This window comes from Rhinatrema bivittatum, chromosome 2 (assembly GCF_901001135.1).
Source record: "Rhinatrema bivittatum chromosome 2, aRhiBiv1.1, whole genome shotgun sequence".
Lineage (NCBI taxonomy): Eukaryota > Metazoa > Chordata > Amphibia > Gymnophiona > Rhinatrematidae > Rhinatrema > Rhinatrema bivittatum.
The window spans coordinates 269031168-269051556 of NC_042616.1; the positions used below are offsets into that span (position 1 = coordinate 269031168).

At 45.7% G+C, this 20389-nt stretch overlaps 1 protein-coding gene across 5 annotated transcripts in view; it reads left to right on the top strand.

Moving 5' to 3' along the window:
• The window catches only part of LOC115084531 (thioredoxin domain-containing protein 3-like), a 310312-nt gene that overhangs the window by 89469 nt on the left and 200454 nt on the right, over positions 1-20389 (top strand). The window lies entirely within an intron of this gene.

Genomic DNA, 20389 nt, shown 5'->3' on the forward strand with positions numbered 1-20389 from the left:
ACACGTTATGTTATGTTACAAATCTGGGAGCAATGGAAGAAAAAATTAGCAGGATCCCACCCGTACCATTATCTCACTCATTTATTTCACAATTTTTATTCCCCCCTTGTCAATCACATCAAGCCTTTAGGAACTGGAAAGCCCATGGGAAATATAGATATGATCACGTGTTCTTCCAAGTTCTTTTTAAATTTCCTGTGACACTGGCAGAATCATATCGAATGACAGATTTAAACTTTTTAGAATATGCACAACTCAAGCATTTTGTTTCATCCTTGCATAAAGTTTCTTTGATCCGCTAGTGTAGATCGCTGTTTGAAGTGTACTGCAATGAAACAGATAAATTGAGAAGCAAAGTAAACCAAAATCTATAGATTATTGATGGAGGGGGCCTCAGATCCCCCAACACATTGTAAGGCTTGGGAATCCGATTTGGGTGCTTCTCTTACTCAAAAAGAGTGGAATATGATATATACCAACATTAGCAAATGCTCCTTCTCGTCTTCACTCCAAGAAAATTGCTACAAAATGTTATATAGATGTCACTTTATGCCCGTGAAACTGCATTGCATGTATCCCTCTGTTGGCTATCTATGGTGGTGTGGGTGTGGCAAAACAGGCTCCTTTTATCATATCTGGTGGCAATGTGATAAAGTACAATTATTTTGGAAAGAGAACTGAATGGTTGTCTAACGCACTAGATATTCTCACAGGACAAGCAGGATGGTAGTCCTCACATATGGGTGACATCATCAGGATGGAGCCCAATCACAGAAAACTTCTGTCAAAGTTTCTAGAACTTTGACTGGCCCCTACTGGGCATGCCCAGTGTGGCACTAACCCTGCAGCCAGCAGGGGTCCCCCTTCAGTCTTCTTTTTTCCACGCAGCAGTAGCCTCGCGGTAAAGAAGATCTGAAGAGATTCCTGACAGGAATTTTCCTCACAGAATTACTAAAAGTTATTTGCCCCACAGGGGTTCCCCCTCTAACTTTTCTTGGTCCGCGGTACTCCGGTAAGTTTTTTTTTTTTTTTTTTTTTTCTTTTTCTTTTTTCACCGTTTTCTGTCTATTACAAATCCACATTACAGATCCACACCTAGGTTTTGTCCTTTGTTTGGGGGGCAAACATGATGTCACAACCTGCCCTAAATGTGCAGAGATGACTCCGAAGGGAAGAAAACTTCTTCAAGAGAAAATGGGACATCTTTTCCATTTACAGCTTTTGCCTTCTATTTAAACATCAACAAAATCGTCTCCGGCTGGAGTCTCAAAACGAATAATATTGAAAAAACGTCATCCGGAGGGGTCCAGAGACCATCCATCCCCAACGACATCGATAGCATCGACAAGGTCAGTGATCGAACACAGTCATAGACATCGACTCCAGTGGCACTTCTCTCCCCGGAGGAACTGACCGCTAAGCGGCTAAAACGTCAGGAAATACCGCTACCCTCAACGCCAGGGCCTTCACCTCGCAAAGAAATACCAGTAGTCGAACCTCCACAGTGCTCTGTGGAAGGAGTATCGATGCCGCCACCGCGAACAGCTGCTCTGCCTGCACCAGCTGTTCTGCAGGAATTGTCGGATTTTATCCGGCAAGCGGTGCTCCAGGCCCTTAAGGAACAGATGCCCATTCTGGCACCCTCGCCGATGCCATTTCCTGAGCCGATGTCGGTACCTGTACCGATGCCTGTGATTTCACTGAAGCCGGTGACTACACTGATGCAGACTACTCCATTGATGCTGTTACCTACACCGATGCAGACGATTCAGTCTATGCCGGTGCCTACACCGATGCTGGCACCGCTACCTAAAGTGATACTGGCACGACCATTGATGACACCGACACCATCTTTGATACCGGACCAGATACCATTGATGGCATTCACACCTGGGGACCCAGGACATTCAGAACTAGCACTCTATTAACTCCTAATGAAGAGATTTGATGAGGTAGTCTATGCTCTTCCTCCCAAACCTCGGAAAGAACAGCCTGAAGGGATACCCTTCAATGACCCGCAACCAGGTCCTTCAGGGCTTCCTCGTCCGCCTAGATCTTCTCCAATATCTCCTCCTCGAAGATCCATACGATACTTGGGATGACGGACACACAGACACTTCATCTGAAAATTTCATGTCAGATCCTTCACCTCCAGACCCAAGGAAGAAATCTCCACCAGAGGATTTATCATTCACAAATTTCATCCAGGATATGGCGGACACCATACCCTTCACCTTGGTGACAGAGGAAGATTCAAGGCAACAAACGTTGGAGGTTCTCCAATTTGTGGACCTTCCAAAGCAAGTAGTAGCCATACCTATCCATGACACCCTTCTGGACCTATAACATAGGCTTTGGGAGCATCCATGCTCAGTGCCTGCTATAAATAAAAGAATGGACACAACTTATTTGGTGCAGTCTGCTCCTGGCTACAAAAAGTCACAGCTTCCACACCAATCGGTGGTGGTAGAATCTGCACAAAAAAAGTCAAAAAGAATACGAGCACATTCCTCAACTCCCCCAGGAAAAGATCACAGATTCTTGGATTCCCTGGGAAGGAAGGTTTATCAAGGAGCCATGTTAATTCTAAAATATCTTCTTACCAATTATACATGACTCAATATCAAAGAAATCTGTGGAAACAGATGCAAGAGTTTATACCATCATTGCCACAGCAACATCAAGAAGCAGCCCAGGCAATTATCCATAAGGGACTAGAGGCTGGCAAGCATTGAGTCCGTGCTGCCTATGGTGGCTTTGAAACAGCATCCAGAGTGGCTGCATCTGGAATAAGTGCAAGACATTGGGCATGGCTTTAAAACTTGGACCTCAGACCTGAAGTCCAAGAAAAATTAGTTGACCTCCCATGTCTTGGTGATTCCCTTTTTGGTTCCAAGGTACAAGATGCGGTTGCTCAATTGAAAGAGCACCCAGAAACCCTGCGACAACTTTCATTGATTCTGCAGGATCCAGCTACACAGTCAACTCGTAGGCCTAAAAAAAAGAACCTAGAAGGCCCTTCTATCGACAGAGGCGTTATTACCCTCCAACATCAAGGGGCAGGTCTTCTAGGCCGCAACAAAGAGCTCAGCCCAGACAACCTAGGGCAGCTAGGCCTCAACCTCCACTACAGACGGGACCAGCTGCTGGCTTTTGAGACCTTTCCCAGAGACCAAAGCCATCTCTCCAATCCTCATCCAGAGCTTCCGGTAGGAGGTCGAGTATCCTCCTTTTACAACCATTGGTTACAAATAACAGACCAATGGGTACTTGCAATAATATCTCGAGGTTACCAACTCAATTTCCTCTCAATTCCAAGAGATTCTCCTCCAAGACCTCTTTCTCTAAGCGAAAATCACATAATCCAATTACAAGTAGAATTATCCACCCTTCTGAGAGCCAGAGCTGTAGAGCCGGTGCTTTGGACTCAACAGGGCAGAGGATTCTATTCCCGTTATTTCCTCATTCCAAAGAAAACCAGAGGCCTACATCCCATCCTAGATTTCAGAAATCTCAACAAATTTCTGAAGAAAGAAAAGTTCAGGATGGTCTCTTTAGACACCATACTTCCACTTCTTCAAACAGGAGATTGGCTTTGTTCTCTGGATCTTCAAGACGCTTACGCTCACATTCCAATATTTCCCTCTCATCGCAAGTATCTGCACTTCAACATTTCCAGTACAGAGTACTAAGATCCGGACTTGCCTCTGCTCCCAGAGTATTCACCAAATGTCTGGCAGTAATAACAGCACACTTAAAGAAAGTGTCCATGTCTTTCCCTACTTAGACGACTGGCTTATCAGAAGTCAATCTCAACAAGGAGCTCTGGCTTCTCTCAGTCGAACAATTATTCTACTTCATTCCATGGGTTTTCTCATCAATTATCAAAAGTCCCATCTCATTCCGTCTCACCAACTCCAATTCATAGGAGCAGAATTGAACACCATACTTTCAAAAGCTTTTCTACCCAAGGATTGGGCAGACACATTTTATCTACTGGCAAACTCGATTCTCTCAAAGAAACAAGCAACAGCTCATCAGTTTCTAACCTTGCTAGGCCACATGGCATCCACAGTTCATGTCACTCCGATGGCAAGGTTAGCCATGAGGGTAACTCAATGGACTTTTAAGATCACAATGGATCCAAGCCATTCAACCACTATACTCTCCAATTCAAGTAACCCACCGGCTACGTTCATGTCTACTTTGGGCAAACAAGGACAATTTGCGCAAGGGCTTTCCCTTCCAGCAACCAGTTCCACAGATAACTTTAACTACAGATGCATCCACCTTGGGTTGGGGAGCTCACATAAACAATCTCCAAACCCAGGATACTTGGACAAAACTCAAGGCAACATTTCAAATCAATTTCCTGGAACTTTGAGCTATACGTTATGCTCTGCATGCGTTTAAGGACTGCCTTTCACACAAGAGTGTTCTGATCCAAATGGACAACACAGTAGCCATGTGGTACATCAACAAACAGGGAGGTACGGGCTCGTATCTCCTTTGTCAAGAAGCTGCACAGATTTGGGACTGGGCCCTGACACATTCCATGTTTCTCCAGGCCACTTATCTGGCAGGCATTCACAACGTAGAGGCGGATCGACTCAGTTGCCAGTTCCAACCACATGAATGGTCCCTGGATCCCTTAGTAGCGACCAGGATATTGCAACGTTGGGGACAACCGACAATAGACCTCTTTGCGTCACGCCTGAATCACAAAGTGGACAAATTTTGCGCTCTACACAGACAGAATCACCAACTAGCCAAGGACGCCTTTGCTTGCCCTTGGAACTCAGGCCTTCTATAGGCGTATCCTCAGATACCGCTCATAACCAAAACTCTAGTGAAGCTACAACAGGACAAGGGTCCATGATACTCATAGCCACGTATTGGCCTCGACAAGTATGGTTTCCCACACTTCTAGACCTCTCGATCAGAGAACCAATTCGCCTGGGTGTAGCTCCCACTCTCATAACTCAGGATCAGGGTCAGTTGCGCCATCCCAACCTTCGATCCCTATCCCTGACAGCATGGATATTGAAAGCTTGATTTTACAACCACTCAATCTTTCAACCAATGTATCTCGAGTGCTTGTAGCTTCACGTAAACCTTCAACACGAAAGAATTATTCTTCGAAATGGAAAAGGTTTGCCGTGTGGGTTATGCAAAAGAGTATTGACCCTTTCTCCTGCCCCACAACTTATGCCATCTTTCAGATTCTGGTCTCCAGACATCTGTAAGAGTACAATTAAGGTCAATCTCAGCTTGGGAGATGCACCAATATCTATACATTTATTTATTTATTTTACATTCTTTTAATATACCGATGCTCAAGACCAGGTCTTACCGTACCGGTTTACAATAAAACTAGGGGGTAAACCAGTTAACACTGAAAGCGAAAGTTACATTACAACAGGGAATGTGGAACAAGGTTGTTAGAAAAAGAGGGATAGATTAACAATTTCTAACATCCTCTTGTCAATAGATTTATGAGAGGTTTAATTCAACTTAAACCACCAATTCAGCCACCTGTCACAGAATGGGACCTGAATTTGGTCTTAACAAGACTCATGTGTTCTCCTTTTGAACCCATGAATTCTTGTGATGTTAAATTTCTCACATGGAAGACTATCTTCCTTATAGCCATTACATCGGCTAGAAGGGTTAGTGAGTTACAAGCACTTGTCATGTACTCACCCTATACAAAATTCCTACATGACAGAGTGGTTTTCCATACACATCCAAAATTCCTTCCCAAAGTAGTTATGGAATTCCACTTGAACCAATCTATAGTTTTGCTCACATTCTTTCCAAGGCCTCATTCTCACCAAGGAGAACGGGCCTTACATACCTTGGACTGTAAGCGTGCGCTAGCCTTTTACTTAGACGGCACTGCACTTCACAGGAAATCCACTCAACTCTTTGTATCTTATGATCTAAGCAAACAGGGAAATGCAGTGGGTAAATATACTCTATCCAATTGGCTAGCAGATTGCATACAGTTTTGCTATGAAAAAGCAGGCCTTCCTCTCCAAGGGCGCGTAAAGGCGCATTCAATAAGGGCAATGTCAACCTCCGCAGCACACTATCGTTCAGTGCCAATTATTGACATATGTAAAGCGGCAACATGGAGTTCTCTTCACACCTTTGCAGCTCATTACTGTTTGGACAAACAAGGACGACAAGATTCAGCATATGGACAATCTGTCTTAAAGAACTTGTTTCCAGTTTAATCCCAACTCCTTCCTCATCCAGTCTGCTGTGATCTTCGGCTGCCTCATTTTCAATGGCAGTACTTCACTGTTGCTTCACTACAAAATGACTCAGCCTGTAGCTTGCTAATCACCCATATGTGAGGACTAGCATCCTGCTTGTCCTGGGATAAAGCAAAATTGCTTACCTTGTAATAGGTGTTATCCCAGGACAGCAGAATTTAGTCCTCACGAAACTCACCTACCACCCTGCGGAGTTGGGTCCGATATGATTTATTTTATTTTTTGCTAAAGCTTATTGCTACATACGAGACTGAAGAGAGACCCCCGTGGCAGAAAATATCATGGCATGCTGGGCATGCTCAGTGGCCTCACAGGGCCGGTCAAAAGTTTCTAGAAACTTTGACAGAAAGTTTTCCGTACCAGGGCTCCATCAATGATGTCACCCATATGTGAGGACTACATCCTGCTGTCCTGGGATAACAGTTATTACAAGATAAGCAATTTTGCTTTACTTCTAATCTTTCTATGTGCTTCATGGTGAGTCAACAATATTAGAATCCCAAGCTCTTCCAGTTGCACCAGCTTCGGTAACTGGGATATTTCATTGAATCACTATCGGTGACTGCTGTTTCTCTATGGAGTACAGCATCATTCACACTTTTCCTTGCATGGATGGCTGCATAATCACAGTCAGTCCACGCAAGGAGCTCTAACTTCTTCATGACTCACTATAAAATTACTGCCTGGGATTACTGTCACTGCCATAAATCTCTTATACAACACTTCTGGACACCACAGTCACAATGACCTTCCTGTCCAGCAACCGTGCAGACATTCTAATAAATTCCTACATGACCTTGCGCGCATATTCCATTACCTCAGCCCCTCAATTCTTCATTGTCGGGCCATGGGGTTTTTTCACTATGCACTTTCCTCATAGATCCAAAACTCCTATGGGTTAGATTCAGTGAAATTCCATTATCAGTGGCTCTAAGCTGTTCAACCGCTTTCATCCCTCATCCATATTGTAGATCTAGAACAAAAACCTAGTCTGGTCCTGCTCATGCTCCTACATGTAAAGTTTGACCTAAAATCTTCTCAACCCAATATGCGTACATTCCGCTTCAGGCACAATTTCACATGACATTCCTAGAGCTTGTAGCCATGAGTTATACCCTTATTCCTTCCAATACTGCCTCTGCAACAAATCTTTGTGCATACAGACACACAACATAGGGACAATGTGCTTTCTAACATACAAGCACGCACAACCTGCTCTGCAAGGAAGCTGCGCAGCCCTTGGCCCTTGCTCACTCCATGTATCCTCGGGCCACTTATCTAAGAGACTTACCGAACGCAATAGCAGACCTTCTCCATATAGGATTCCATCTTCTCGAATGGTCTCGAACTACATGTGTAACGAGAAAAATCTTCTAGTGCTGAGGTCATCCGAACTTGCCCTCTGCGTCCGAATCGAACCATATGGTGCACAGATTCTACTCCCTATACGTGTTTGCAATACATTCCCATACTCGCCTTTCTTCCATCAAGGGCCTCTTAAATGTGTCTCTTCTGCTGCCTCTCATAGCCAGCACTCTTCTAATGCTGAACCTCAGACCCACGTCCTGGCCGAGACCAGTATGCTTCCCATATTTCTCAATCTTATCACACCAGTAACCAATTCGCCTTCTCACCAGTCAGTCACAAATCGTAGACTCACTGATGTTCTCAGGTACTGGTAGCATCACAAAACCTTCCACACACAAATCCTACCATTCAAAATGGCATGATTTACCACATGACGCATACAAAAGGGTATTACCCCTTTTCCGTTTTCTACACCACTCTTTTCTCTTGCTCCCTCAGATTCTGCTCCCCAGACATCCTTCACATAGGTACACCTCTGTTCCAATTGGTGTATCGTTTGGGAGTGGGGATACCCGATTAACGGTAAACCCCTTCTGAGTCAGCTTACCATGGATTATCCACTGATCAAGCCGCCTCTGTTTTCACTAGTCAAGGAATGGAACCTATATCTCATGCTTAAAAGTCTCATACGTTCTCTGTTCGAGCCTTTCCATTCCTCTCATTTCACAGTTTGACATGGGAATTTCTTTCCCTCATAACTTTACTTCTGCCAACAGAGGGTCAGTGAGTTACACACATTGTTACATACTCATCCGACCCTGCGTTCCTCCGTGACTGAGTGGTTTTACGTATTCAACTTCATATCCTTAAGGTAGACATTGCATCTCACCTTACTCAGATTATACTCTGCCCATTTTTGCAACACCTCTCTCTCTCACCAAAGCGAAAGGGTTTTTCCACTCCTTGGATTGTAATAGTGCACTTGCATTCTATCTAGCTCTCACTACACTCCATAGGAATTCCACCTAACTCTTTCCTTCTGTGGCGAGAGACAAGCTGCGAGTTCCAGTGGGCAAACAGACCTATTCCTCCTAATTGACGGTCTGTATCTTTTTTCTACCAACAAGCTGGCATTTCACTACAACACTGTGTGTAACCATACTCTGTTGCGTCCGTCTCAGCCTCAATAGCTTCTCTTCAGCCGGTGCTGCTTGTACATATTTATCAGGCTGCATCCTGGAGCTCTCTATACCTTCGCGGCCATTATTGCTTAGATACGACTAGCCGGCATGCTCCATGTTTGGCCAGTCCGTCTAATCCTATTTTTTTCGGTTTAACTACCCAACATCCTTCCACCAACCCGTTAAGGGTTTCAGGATGCCCTCCGTCCCAAATTCCACCCCGGTCATTGCGCCTTCGCGTGTCTTGGGTGCATTTGGTGCACTCTCGGGCATCCTCAGCTCGGTACTCACCCATATGTGAGGACTACCATCCTGCTTGTCCTGTGAGAAAGCAAATGTTGCTTACCTGTAACAGGTGTTCTCACAGGACAGCAGGATGTTAGTCTTCACTAAACCCACCTGCCACCCCGCGGAGTTGGGTCTGTATACATTTTTACTTTTATTTTAGCTTCGCTTGCGCTTTTAGCTATAAGACGACACTGAGGGAGATACCTGTGGTTCACAGGGATAATTGCAGGCTGAGCATACTCAGTGTGCCAGTGTCAGTCAAAGCTTTATAGAAACTTTGACAGAGAAGTTGTCCGTACAGGGCTCCATCCTGTGATATCACCCATATGTGAGGACTAACATCTTGCTGTCCTGTGAGAACACCTGTTACAGGTAAGCAACATTTGCTATCTTTTTATAGCATGAATGCTGCATTTCAGTGGACTCTGTAGTAGAGGGAAACTGAAATAAATAGAAAGGAAGAAATCTACGGACAAGAAGATGTAAGGAGGGAGTTAGGGACAAAATTAATTAGAAGTAGCCAGAAATAATGGAGTTATAGAGGATGAGAGGGTCAAGAAGAAGGATTTTGTAGGTCTGGGAGAACTCTACTAGGAATTTCGGATCATTGTGTGCAGTTCTGATCGCTCCATCTCAAACGACATAGCAGAAGTAGAAAAGGTGCGCAGGAGGTTAACAAAAATGATAAAAGGCATAGTTCAGTTTCCCTGTGAAGAAAGACTACACAGGTTAAAGCTCTTCAACTTTGAAAAGTGATAGCTGATAGGGGACATGGTAGAAGTTGGGGGTAGGGTAGGTAAATAAAGGATTGTTATTTACCTTTTCAAATACTAAAACAAAGGGACAATCCATGAAATTGACAACCAGCAGATTTAAAACAAATTATGGAAATTTCTTTTTCACTCAGTGCACGATCAAGTGATGGAATCTGTTGCCAGAGGAAATGATCAAGGTGACTAGCATAGCAGGGTTTAAAAGAGGTTTGGATAAGTTCTTGGAGGAAAAGTTGATAAAACATTAGCCAGATAGACAAGGTAACGCCATTGCTATTCCTGGGAGTAAGAAACAAGAAATAAATCTACTTTTTGGATCAGGCTGGCCTCGATGGAAATTGATCTGACTCAGCATGGTGTTTATGTTCTTAATGTGTTTCACTACTCAGTTATGAAAGTTCTACAGTTTGTGGTATCTTGCTGCAGTGGGTACAATATTGCAGTGACCCACAATATTACAGCTCACAGAGATGTGGATTTTGAGGTAACTTATTACACTCCATCTGCTAGAGTCAAAGACATCATAGTATGGGACATTAGGTGCCTAATTATGTTCTCATGGACTTTTTTTGTGCAGGTACCTTTGATCATGCTTGAATGTTTTAATAAAGATATTATTTACAAGCTCAGAGGTAAGATAATTTTCATATATGTTCTCGTGCATCCTCCTGGGTTGCAGAGTGCAGTGCTGTATCATCTGACATCACATGTGGTGTATATTTTAGATTTTAGCTTTCCTGAACATACCCAGATCAATCCAGACAAGTGGGTTTTATTCATCCCTACCAGCAGATGGAGGTAGAGAACAAAACTTTGGGCACTGCCACAAATACGAGAGTGCCACCTGCAGTCCCTCAGTATTTCTCTACCTCCAGCAGATGGTAGAGGTGCTAACCCTGCAGTCCTGACTGACTGGATTGTTTAAGAAAAATTTGCTCTCGGAGGTGGCAAGTTCCTGCAGAAGGACCATCCCTTGGGTTGAGCCGGGCGAATGGGGGGTTGGATACCCCTGGCTAGTTCAGCCTGCAACCCCGGGACCCTGGTCAGTCAGTGGTCTGGTTCCTCGGTGGGACCCAAAGCCCCTCCGCTGGCCCAGGAAGGGAAGTACCCTTACTTTTGTTAACCTTTTTTATTGGTTGTAGGCCTTTAAGGCTTTAAGTAAAAAAAAAAAAAAAAAAAAAAAAAAAAAAAAGTTTCTGAAGGAACAGTCTGGTCTCACCTCCCAAGGGGTTGTCAGCTTCTGAGAGGACCATCCCCCGCTGGTTTTGAGGCAGCTGCAAGACAGGGTCGAGGGCTCTATTATATCCTTTTGGCAGCTCTGGGTGCGACATCGGGGAAGCCCAGTTCACTCCACCCTGCAGGATCAGCACCTTGGACCACTACCGGGCAAGTTTAAAAAAAAAAAAAAAAATCTTTAACTTTCCTGTCAGCTTTTGACGACTGGTCTCTCTCTCTCTCCTTTTAAGGCAAGGAAGTCTGGAAAGCTGCAAGCTGGAGGAAAATTAGCCTCGCTGCGGTCCAAACCTTGTGCGAAAAAGTGGTCTGGGTCTAAGGGGGGTGTCGGAACCATCCAAACCTAAGCACCCTCTCCGTACTGGGCTGACTCAGACGAATAATGATACTTCTGGGCAGGATAAAGACCCAGGGGATCCGGACATTCAGTCCAAACCCCCGCAGGGGATGGATGGGGACCAGGATTTACAGAAGCAAGGCTCAGCGAGGGTTTCGCATGTTGCGGATGGTAATGACTCTAAGGTGGTCCGCCTCTTTAGGAAAGAGGTATTGGGGCTTCTTATTCCTTCTATTCTAGCTGAGTTGGGCATTGAAGGTCCACCAGAAGAATCCAAGCTGGGATCGATGGATCCGGTGTTGCTGGGTCTGAGAGGCCCTGCAACTGCCTTTCCTTTTCACTTCTCAGCTACAGACCTGTTCTGTGAATGGGATACCCCGGATCTTGGCCTGAAAGTGAGTAAGGCCATGGATAAGTTATATCCTCTGCCGGAGGATGCTTTGGACCTGTTAAGAGTCTCCAAGGTGGACGCGGCGGTTTCCGCAGTCCCAAGAAGACCACGATCCCAGTTACTGGGGCAGCAGCATTCAAAGACCTGCAGGACAGAAAGTTGGAGTTGCAGTTTAAGAGGATATTTGAGATTTCAGCACTGGGAGTTAGGGCTGCTATCTAAAGCAACTTTGCATTAGCCGCCCAGGCTGGACGTTTGGGGGCGTCAGTGGCATACTGCGCTGATGCTTTTCGCGATCTGCTGTGGACGTCAGCGAGATCTATGATATCGGTGGTCTCAGCACGCAGACTCTTATGGTTAAGAAATTGGGCTGCGGATATATACTCTAAGGCACAGCTGGGATCCCTTCCCTTCAAAGGAAAATTGCTTTTTGGCAAGGACCTGGAGGATATGATCCAATCTCTAGGGGAGAACAAGGTTCATCGGTTACCAGAGGATAAACCTAAGTCAAGGGGATCTTTTTCGTCTCGGTCCAGATTCAGAGGAAATCGAAGACCTTTGCCCTTCTAGGGCTCCCTGTACTTCTTTTCGGCAGGCACAAAATAGACAACAGTCCTGGTCCCAGTCCTTTCGTGGCCGACGCTTCGGCAGACCTGGTAGCTCCCAGTCTGCTTCGGAAACCAAGTCTGCTCAATAAAGGGGCGCCGGTCCATTCCTCGGTGCCTGCAGTAGGGGGCAGACTGTCCCTGTTTTTTGAAGAATGGGCCAAGATAACGATGGACCAGTGGGTACTTACTTTGATAAGACACGGCTATGTTTTAGATTTTGCACAGTGCCCTCGGGACCGGTTTCCCAACTCTCCCTGTGATTACGAAACCAAACTAAAGGTGGTCCAGATCACATTGCAGCACCTTCTGCAGCTAGGGGCCATCGTTCCAGTACCCCCGGAAGCGAGATGGAAAGGTCTGTACTCCATTTACTTCATCGTGCTAAAGAAAGAGAGGGTTCCTTTCGTCCCATTCTGGATCTAAAAAAGGTAAACAGATGCCTCCGAGCACCACGTTTTTTGTATGGAAACGCTGCGCTCATTGCCTCGGTACGAAAGGGAGAGTTTCTGGCATCTCTGGATCTCATGGAAGTGTACCTTCATATTGGCATTCATCCCGATCACCAGAGGTTTCTTCGGTTTTCATTCCTGGGTCACCATTATCAATTTCGGGCTCTGCCTTTCAGTCTAGCCACGGTGCCCAGGACATTCACCAAGGTAATGGTGGTGGTAGCAGCCCATCTACGCAGGGAGGGTCTTCTTGTGCATCCATATATCTGGGCGACTGACTGATTCGAGCGAAATCGGAACCGCTGGCCAAGGTGGCAATTCGCAAGGTGCTCCAGCTCCTGCAGTAGCTGGGCTGGGTGGCCAACTTCGCCAAGAGTCAACTATAGCCCACTCAGTCATTGAAATATTTGGGTGCTCTATTCTGACACTCAGCAGGGCAGAGTATTCCTTACCACGGATCGCATCTGCAAGCTACAATGCCAGGTGAGAGCTTTATTGCTTAAGCATCCACCCAGGGTTCAGGATTATTTGCAGGTTCTTGGTTCAATGACTTCAACCTTAGAACTGGTACCCTGGGCCTTTGCTCATATGAGGCCTTTACAATTCGCATGGCTATCCCGATGGAATCCAGTCTCTGAACTTTTTCATCTACCTCTTCCACTTACGGAGGAAGCTTGATCCAGTCTTGATTGGTGGTTGAGGACAGAAAATTTATCCCAAGGAGTCCCCCTAAAGGTGCCCGACTGGTCAGTGGTCACCACGGATGCCAGCCTCTCAGGTTGGGGGGCGGTATGCTGGGCGAAATTAGTGCAGGGATTTTGGTCTCCTGTTGAATCGCAGTGGTCAATCAATCGTCCGGAAACAAGAGCGGTATGGTTAGTTCTACATGCGTTCCATCCTCTCCTTCATGGGAGATCGGTCAGAGTTCTTTCGGACAATGCGACCACGTTAACATATCTCAACCGCCAAGGAGGAACCAAGAGTTAACCAGTGGCGGTGGAAGCTCGTCAATTGATCAGCTGGGTGGAGCAGAACTTAGCATAGCGGCGTCTCACATCGCCAGCGTGGATAACATGCAGGCAGATTTTCTCAGCCGACACTGTCTGGATCCTGGGAATTGGAACTGGCGGATGCAGCTTTTCAACTCATTTGCGATGCATGGGGCAGACCCAGCATGGATCTCATGGCGACATTTCAGAATGCCAAAGCGCCACGTTTTTACACACATCGCAGAAAGACGGGAGCGGAAGGGGTATATGCCCTAGTTATGCCCTGGCCCGTCAGCATTCTGCTGTACGTCTTCCTGCCTTAGCCATTGATCGGCAAGTGCTCAGGCGAAAAGAGATCCATCCAGCGGAGGTCATCCTGGTAGCACCAGAGTGGCCGAGGTGTCCATGGTTTGCGGACTTTCTCAATCTAGCGGTGACGGGACCGCTGTGGTTTCCACATCTTCCAGACCTACTGCATCAAGGGCCCGTTTGTTTGGAAGGAGTCGATCGCTTCTGTCTAGCGACATGGCTTTTGAAAGGCAACGGTTAAGTCGCAAAGGCTATTTTCCAGCTGTAGTGGCTACGCTCCTGCGATCGCGTAAGACATCCACCAACCTAGCGTACGTTAGAGTATGGAGGATTTTTCGAGTCTTGGTATCTGGACCGAGAGGTAGCTCCTTGCCAGGCCTTGGTGTCTGATATTCTGTGTTTTCTTCAAGCGATTCTGTACAAGGGCTTGTCGTGCAGCTCCCTTAGAGTTCAGGTGGAGGCTCTTGGTTATTTGCGTGGCTCTGTACAAGGCGTAGCATTAGTGGCACAACCGGATGTGGCTCATTTTTCCTTAGGAAAGCAATGCACTTGTGTCCTCCGCTGAGGCATCCTTGGAGTCTGAATTTAGTCCTTACAGCTCTATGCTTGGCACCATCTAAGCCTTCGAAACGGTCGACTCCGAAAGATCTTATCTTGAAGGTAATCTTTCTGGTGGCCATCACATCGGCTCATAGAGTGTCGGAACTCCAGGCTCTTTCCTGTAGAGAACCTTTTTTGAGGATTTCGGAGTCGGGGGTTTCATTATGGACAATGACTTATTTTCTACCGAAAGTGGTGGAGCTGCCGGCTTTCACGGAGTTAGATCTATCGGATTCCTTGTCTAGAGACTTGCGGAAGCTGGATGTTCGCAGAGCATTTCCTCGTTATCTGGAGGTTATGAATGAGTTTCAGGTGACGGACCATCTTTTTCTGCTGGGAGTGCCCCCAAGCGTGGTCATATGGCTTCCAAGACTACCATAGCTAGCTGGCTGAAGGAGGCTATTAGCTCGGCCTATCTGCTTTATGGTAGATCTCTTCCTGTTGGTCTAAGGCAGATCTTTCCAAACTTTTCATGTTGGTGACACACTTTTTAGACAAACATAATTTTGGGACACAGTAATTCAGTCTACTAGCAAACCAGAGGTTAAAGGTTAAACGAATGAAATGTATTTCGACAATTTATGTATGTTTCCTTAAATATATACATAATAAAATGTTTCACGACACAACCTATCTTGTGAAAACCTTTCATTTATATTAAAACTATATAATATTCCAAGTTTAATGTTATTGTTCTAATTTATGAGTAATAATAATAAAACAAAGTTATTGTGTTATTCAATTTACCTCTTTAATGAGATATATGAGCTTGATGGGATGAACACAGATTTGAATATTTGGTGTTAATAAGAAAGTCCAAAGGGTCTTCTGCATAATTTTAAAAAGCTGGCCAGTTTCACACTATATAATTATTTGATAGCCTCATTCAACTAATTCTAGATGGCTATGAGAGTGAAGTCTGGAATTTATAGGAAGGGACAGAATGTCAATAGAAATCCTGCACCTCCAGTTCTGTAACTCTGTGCATCCACTGAAATTCCCCCAAACAATGGAGCTTGGATGTTTCCCTTACAGCTCATCATAGTAAAAGATATTTTCAAATGCTGGTGTCACCTCACAGTAACAGCAGCACAAACACCTTCCTCTGCCAGGCACATTGTGAACTAAAATAAAACCTCGCAAAAAAGACACTCAAAATCTATACTGCAATCCCATTGTAACATAACAGTAATAACACCAAGGACTCAAACAACAATACCCCTACCTGTGAAAACGCAAAGGTAAATATTACACTGGGTCCTAGAATACAAATACACCACCTACTGAGGAAACAAAACAAACCCGATTGCTATAGATCCCTATGCTAGCAGAATCTCTCATCATGGTCACACACACACAGAGCAGAGACAGACCCTCACCAAATACAGAATACAAAATAAAGGAGCACAAATTAAACAAAAACTGAAATGGAAACCCCAAGAAGCCAGACTCTGTGTATTAACAATGGAAAAACAGAACCACCATTCCTCATAAAACAAATAAAATCAAAAAACAAAGCATCAGTTATAATAGTAAAACCATACTAATAAAAGAATATTTTAAAACTACTGATAAATAGAATTTCTATTCATTAAAATCATATACATTTTTTACAATTTCCCAAACACCAATAAAATATTTCAAAACAGCACATATATCAAATAACACCCAATAATTAAAACTAATAAGGATTTTAAAAAGCCCCTGCTGTCCATACGTGGGAGTTCTTGATTTCCAGTCACCCTGATATTGTCCAGGATTAGGAGGTTATCCTCTCTCACACAGACTCACATGTCCATTCTCTCTCACACATACACTGTCACATACATACACATTCATGCTCTTATACCCACCATAACCTCTCGCTCTCACAGACACTGACACACTCTCAGGCTCTAAGACACTCTCTCCCCCTCCACACACAAACTCTTACTCCCCTGGATTTTCTCATACACACTCGCTCTGGCTCCCTCACATACACACACACCCAGGCAAGTTCCCAATCATTCTCACACACTGAAACTGACCCCCAGGCAGGCTCCCATTCATTTTTACACCACTCCCTCACCATCCCCCAGGCATGCACACATTCATTCTCACACATACACCACACACAGGCCGGCATCTATTCTCACACATACAAACCCCAGGAAGACATCCATACATTCTCATGCACTGACACACCCTCAGGCAAGCACCCATGCATTCACACACATACACCCCCAGGCAGACTCCCATTCATACACATGCACACACTAAAGGCAGACCCCCTCTCTTTCTTTTGCCAGCAACCTCGGAGCCTCTCTCATTCCTCTGCTGCCACTGTCACTGCTGCCACATGGCTGTTTGGGAGGCGCTGATTGCTGCTATTGGCACTGAAGCCCATGCTGCTGCCTCCTCTGTGCAGGCCCCGTGGGCTTCCACTTCCTCCATGTTGATCTCGTACATTGTGAGATCCGCATGGAGAAAATGCCACTCTTGCACATTACCAAAGATTACATGTGCCAATCAGTAAAAAGTAATTTATTTCTTTTTTTTTACCTTTGCTGTCTGATCTTAGTTTTCTAATCGGTTTTGTCACAGGTTTTTTTTGTTCCACCTCCCCTTTCTTATTTTTTTGCCAATTCCTTTCATATTGTCTTTTTTTTTCTATTTCTTTTCTCTCCATCTATCTTCTTCCCTTATACATTCAGTCAGGTTCTCATTCTCACATGCTTTCTCTCTCTCTCTCACACACACAGGCTCTCACATGCTCTCTCTCATACAATCATTCATACAGTCTCTCTCTTGCACATGCTGTCTCTCACACACCCAGGCTCTCTCTCACTCTCACATGCTGTCGTGCTCAAGCACAGGCTCTCACTCCCACATGCTGTCTTTCTCACACACACTCACACACACACACACACACACACTCACATACACATACACACTCACATACACACACACACTCACATGCTGTCTCTGCAAAAATTCAGGTCCTCACTCCCGCACCCAATTTCTCAACTCACCTCATACAGGCACCCAATCTCTCAACTCACCTCATACAGGCACCCAATCTCTCAACGCACCTCATACACGCACACAACTCATCGGGCCCTCAGCCTCTCTCTTACTTCTGGGCCTCCTCTTCACGGGTTGCTGCAGGATGGGCTCTGCAGCGGCCCTGAACTTCTCTGGCCGATCGCGGCGACTCTGATCTTCTTGGGCCGATCCGCGGTGGAGACCCTGCTACCTGGCCTGCTCCACCTCCTTCCTGCCCGTACGGCTCCGGCAACATTTTTCTTCCGGGGCCGCGCGGGCAGAAAGGAGGCGGAGCACCTGCTCTTCTTGCTTTCTGCCCGCGTGGCTCCGGCAACATTTTTCTTCCGGGGCCGCGCGGGCAGAAAGGAGGCGGAGCACCTGCTCTTCCTGCTTTCTGCCAGCGCGGCTCCGGCAACATTTTTCTTCCGGGGCCGCGCGGGCAGAAAGGAGGCGGAGCACCTGCTCTTCTTGCTTTCTGCCCGCGCGGCTCCGGCAACATTTTTCTTCCGGGGCCGCGCGGGCAGAAAGGAGGCGGAGCACCTGCTCTTCCTGCTTTCTGCCAGCGCGGCTCCGGCAACATTTTTCTTCCGGGGCCGCGTGGGCAGAAAGGAGGCGGAGCACCTGCTCTTCCTGCTTTCTGCCCGCGCGGCTCCGGCAACATTTTTCTTCCGGGGCCGCGTGGGCAGGAAGGAGGAGGAGCACCTGCGTAACATTTTTCTTCGGGCCGTGGTGACGTAAACTCCACCACGGGCCCGCCGATCTTCCTGCTGTGCGTCTCCGGCACACAGCACAGCGATACTTTACTACTCAGCCGCCAATGGGATGAGGTCCACCGGCGGCCGCATTGGCTCCCACTTGCGCGACACACCTGCACACTGCAGGCGACACACTAAAGTGTCGCGACACACACTTTGGAAAGCTCTGGTCTAAGGGCTCACTCTACTCGTTCGCATGCGGCTTCTTGGGCGGAGTGTCAGATGTTTTCTCCACAGGAGATTTGCAGGGCGGCTACGTGGAAGTCCTTGCATACATTTGCAAGACATTACAGACTGGATGTCTAAGCACCAGGTTCCGGTGGTTTTGGAGAAGGTGCGCTTCGAGCGGGCCTCTCCAGGTTCCATCCCAGGTAAGGTAGCTCTGGTACATCCCAGGAGTCTGGGCTGATCCGGGTACATACAGGGAAAGGAAAATTAGTTTCTTACCTGATAATTTTCGTTCCTGTAGTACCACGGATCAGTTCAGAGTCCCGCCCGTCAGAGGCATGGAAGTAAGGGAGAGTCTGCTCGGTTATTATGTAATTAATTTTTAGGTCTGAAGAAATTGCGATTGACTGTCCTCAAGTGAGTTCTACAGGTTCGGTTCCCAGGAGGATTAAGTGGACCAATTATTTCTTTTTCTTGTTAAAGGGTTATTGTACATAGTTCAAGAGGTTTTGATGAGATATTCTGCTTTGATATTGAGTAATACTGCCGGACTGAGGGTGGCACCATTCTATTAGGCAGACCATTGTTATGGTATCTGCTCTGTCTCCATCTGCTAGAGGGGGGGCCAAACCCAGGAGTCTGGACTGATCCGTGGTACTACAGGAATGAAAATTATCAGGTAAGAAACTAATTTTCTTTTACAGCTCAATAAAGGGAAAGGTGGGAATGCTAGAGGTAATGAAACAACAAAAATCTTTACAGTTGAAAGAGCCTATACTGATGATGGGTGAGAGAGCCAATGTCCTTATGTCTTTTCGCATTTGTTTCAGTGTTTGAACATCCTATTTTTAAATATTTTCTGTTTTGGTGTATTTGTAAAGTTCCATTTAATTGTGAATTCTTTAAGGGAATGATCTTCCTTTGAGAAGTGTTCACTTACTGAGCTGTCATTCCGTTTTTTCTGTAATGACTTGTGTTACATCTATGAAAATTGACTTTTGTTCTTAATTTTTGGCTCTTTGCACCGATGTAGCATCCTTCTTCACATTTTTTTTTATTGGATCATTGACATAGTATTCACAGAGAAGCATGAATGTGAACCTTTTATTTTCAAATATTTCCCATGTGGGTAGCTGTTGGATACTGTGATGTGTGCTGGCACAACTTGCATTATGGTATCTTGCATGGTCTTGTACAAAACAAAGAAAGAAGCAACTACGACCTCGAATAAAAAAAAATTAAAGAACCATAAAAAGAAAGTGTTCGTGCGCATGTTATAAAATCAGGCTTATATGTGTGCGCGTGCTTCTTTTAAAATCTACCCCTATGTGAATTCAAATAAGTATGGAATAAACACAGGGGATCTCTGATGGAGTGGTAGGGGTTGTAGAGCTGAGTAGTTGGTGTGGATGGGCAGATTTAAGAGGCCATTTGGTCTTTTTCGGTTATCATGTATTACGATTTCAGTTGCTACGCTGCCTCATCGTACCCGGCAGCAGAGGTCTCCTCGGAGCTCCATTTCTTGCCTGCAGCACATCCAAGCCTCAGCTCTACATAACTCCATCTCCTGCTTTGATGCCTTTGTATCAAGTCTGTCTTGACTCCTTAAGCTGGCCCCCATTGCTTTGCAACCTGTGGGCCTTCTGACTGCCTTGCCTTGTTTTGCCTTGTGGTCTAAGGGCTTTCTTGCTGCTT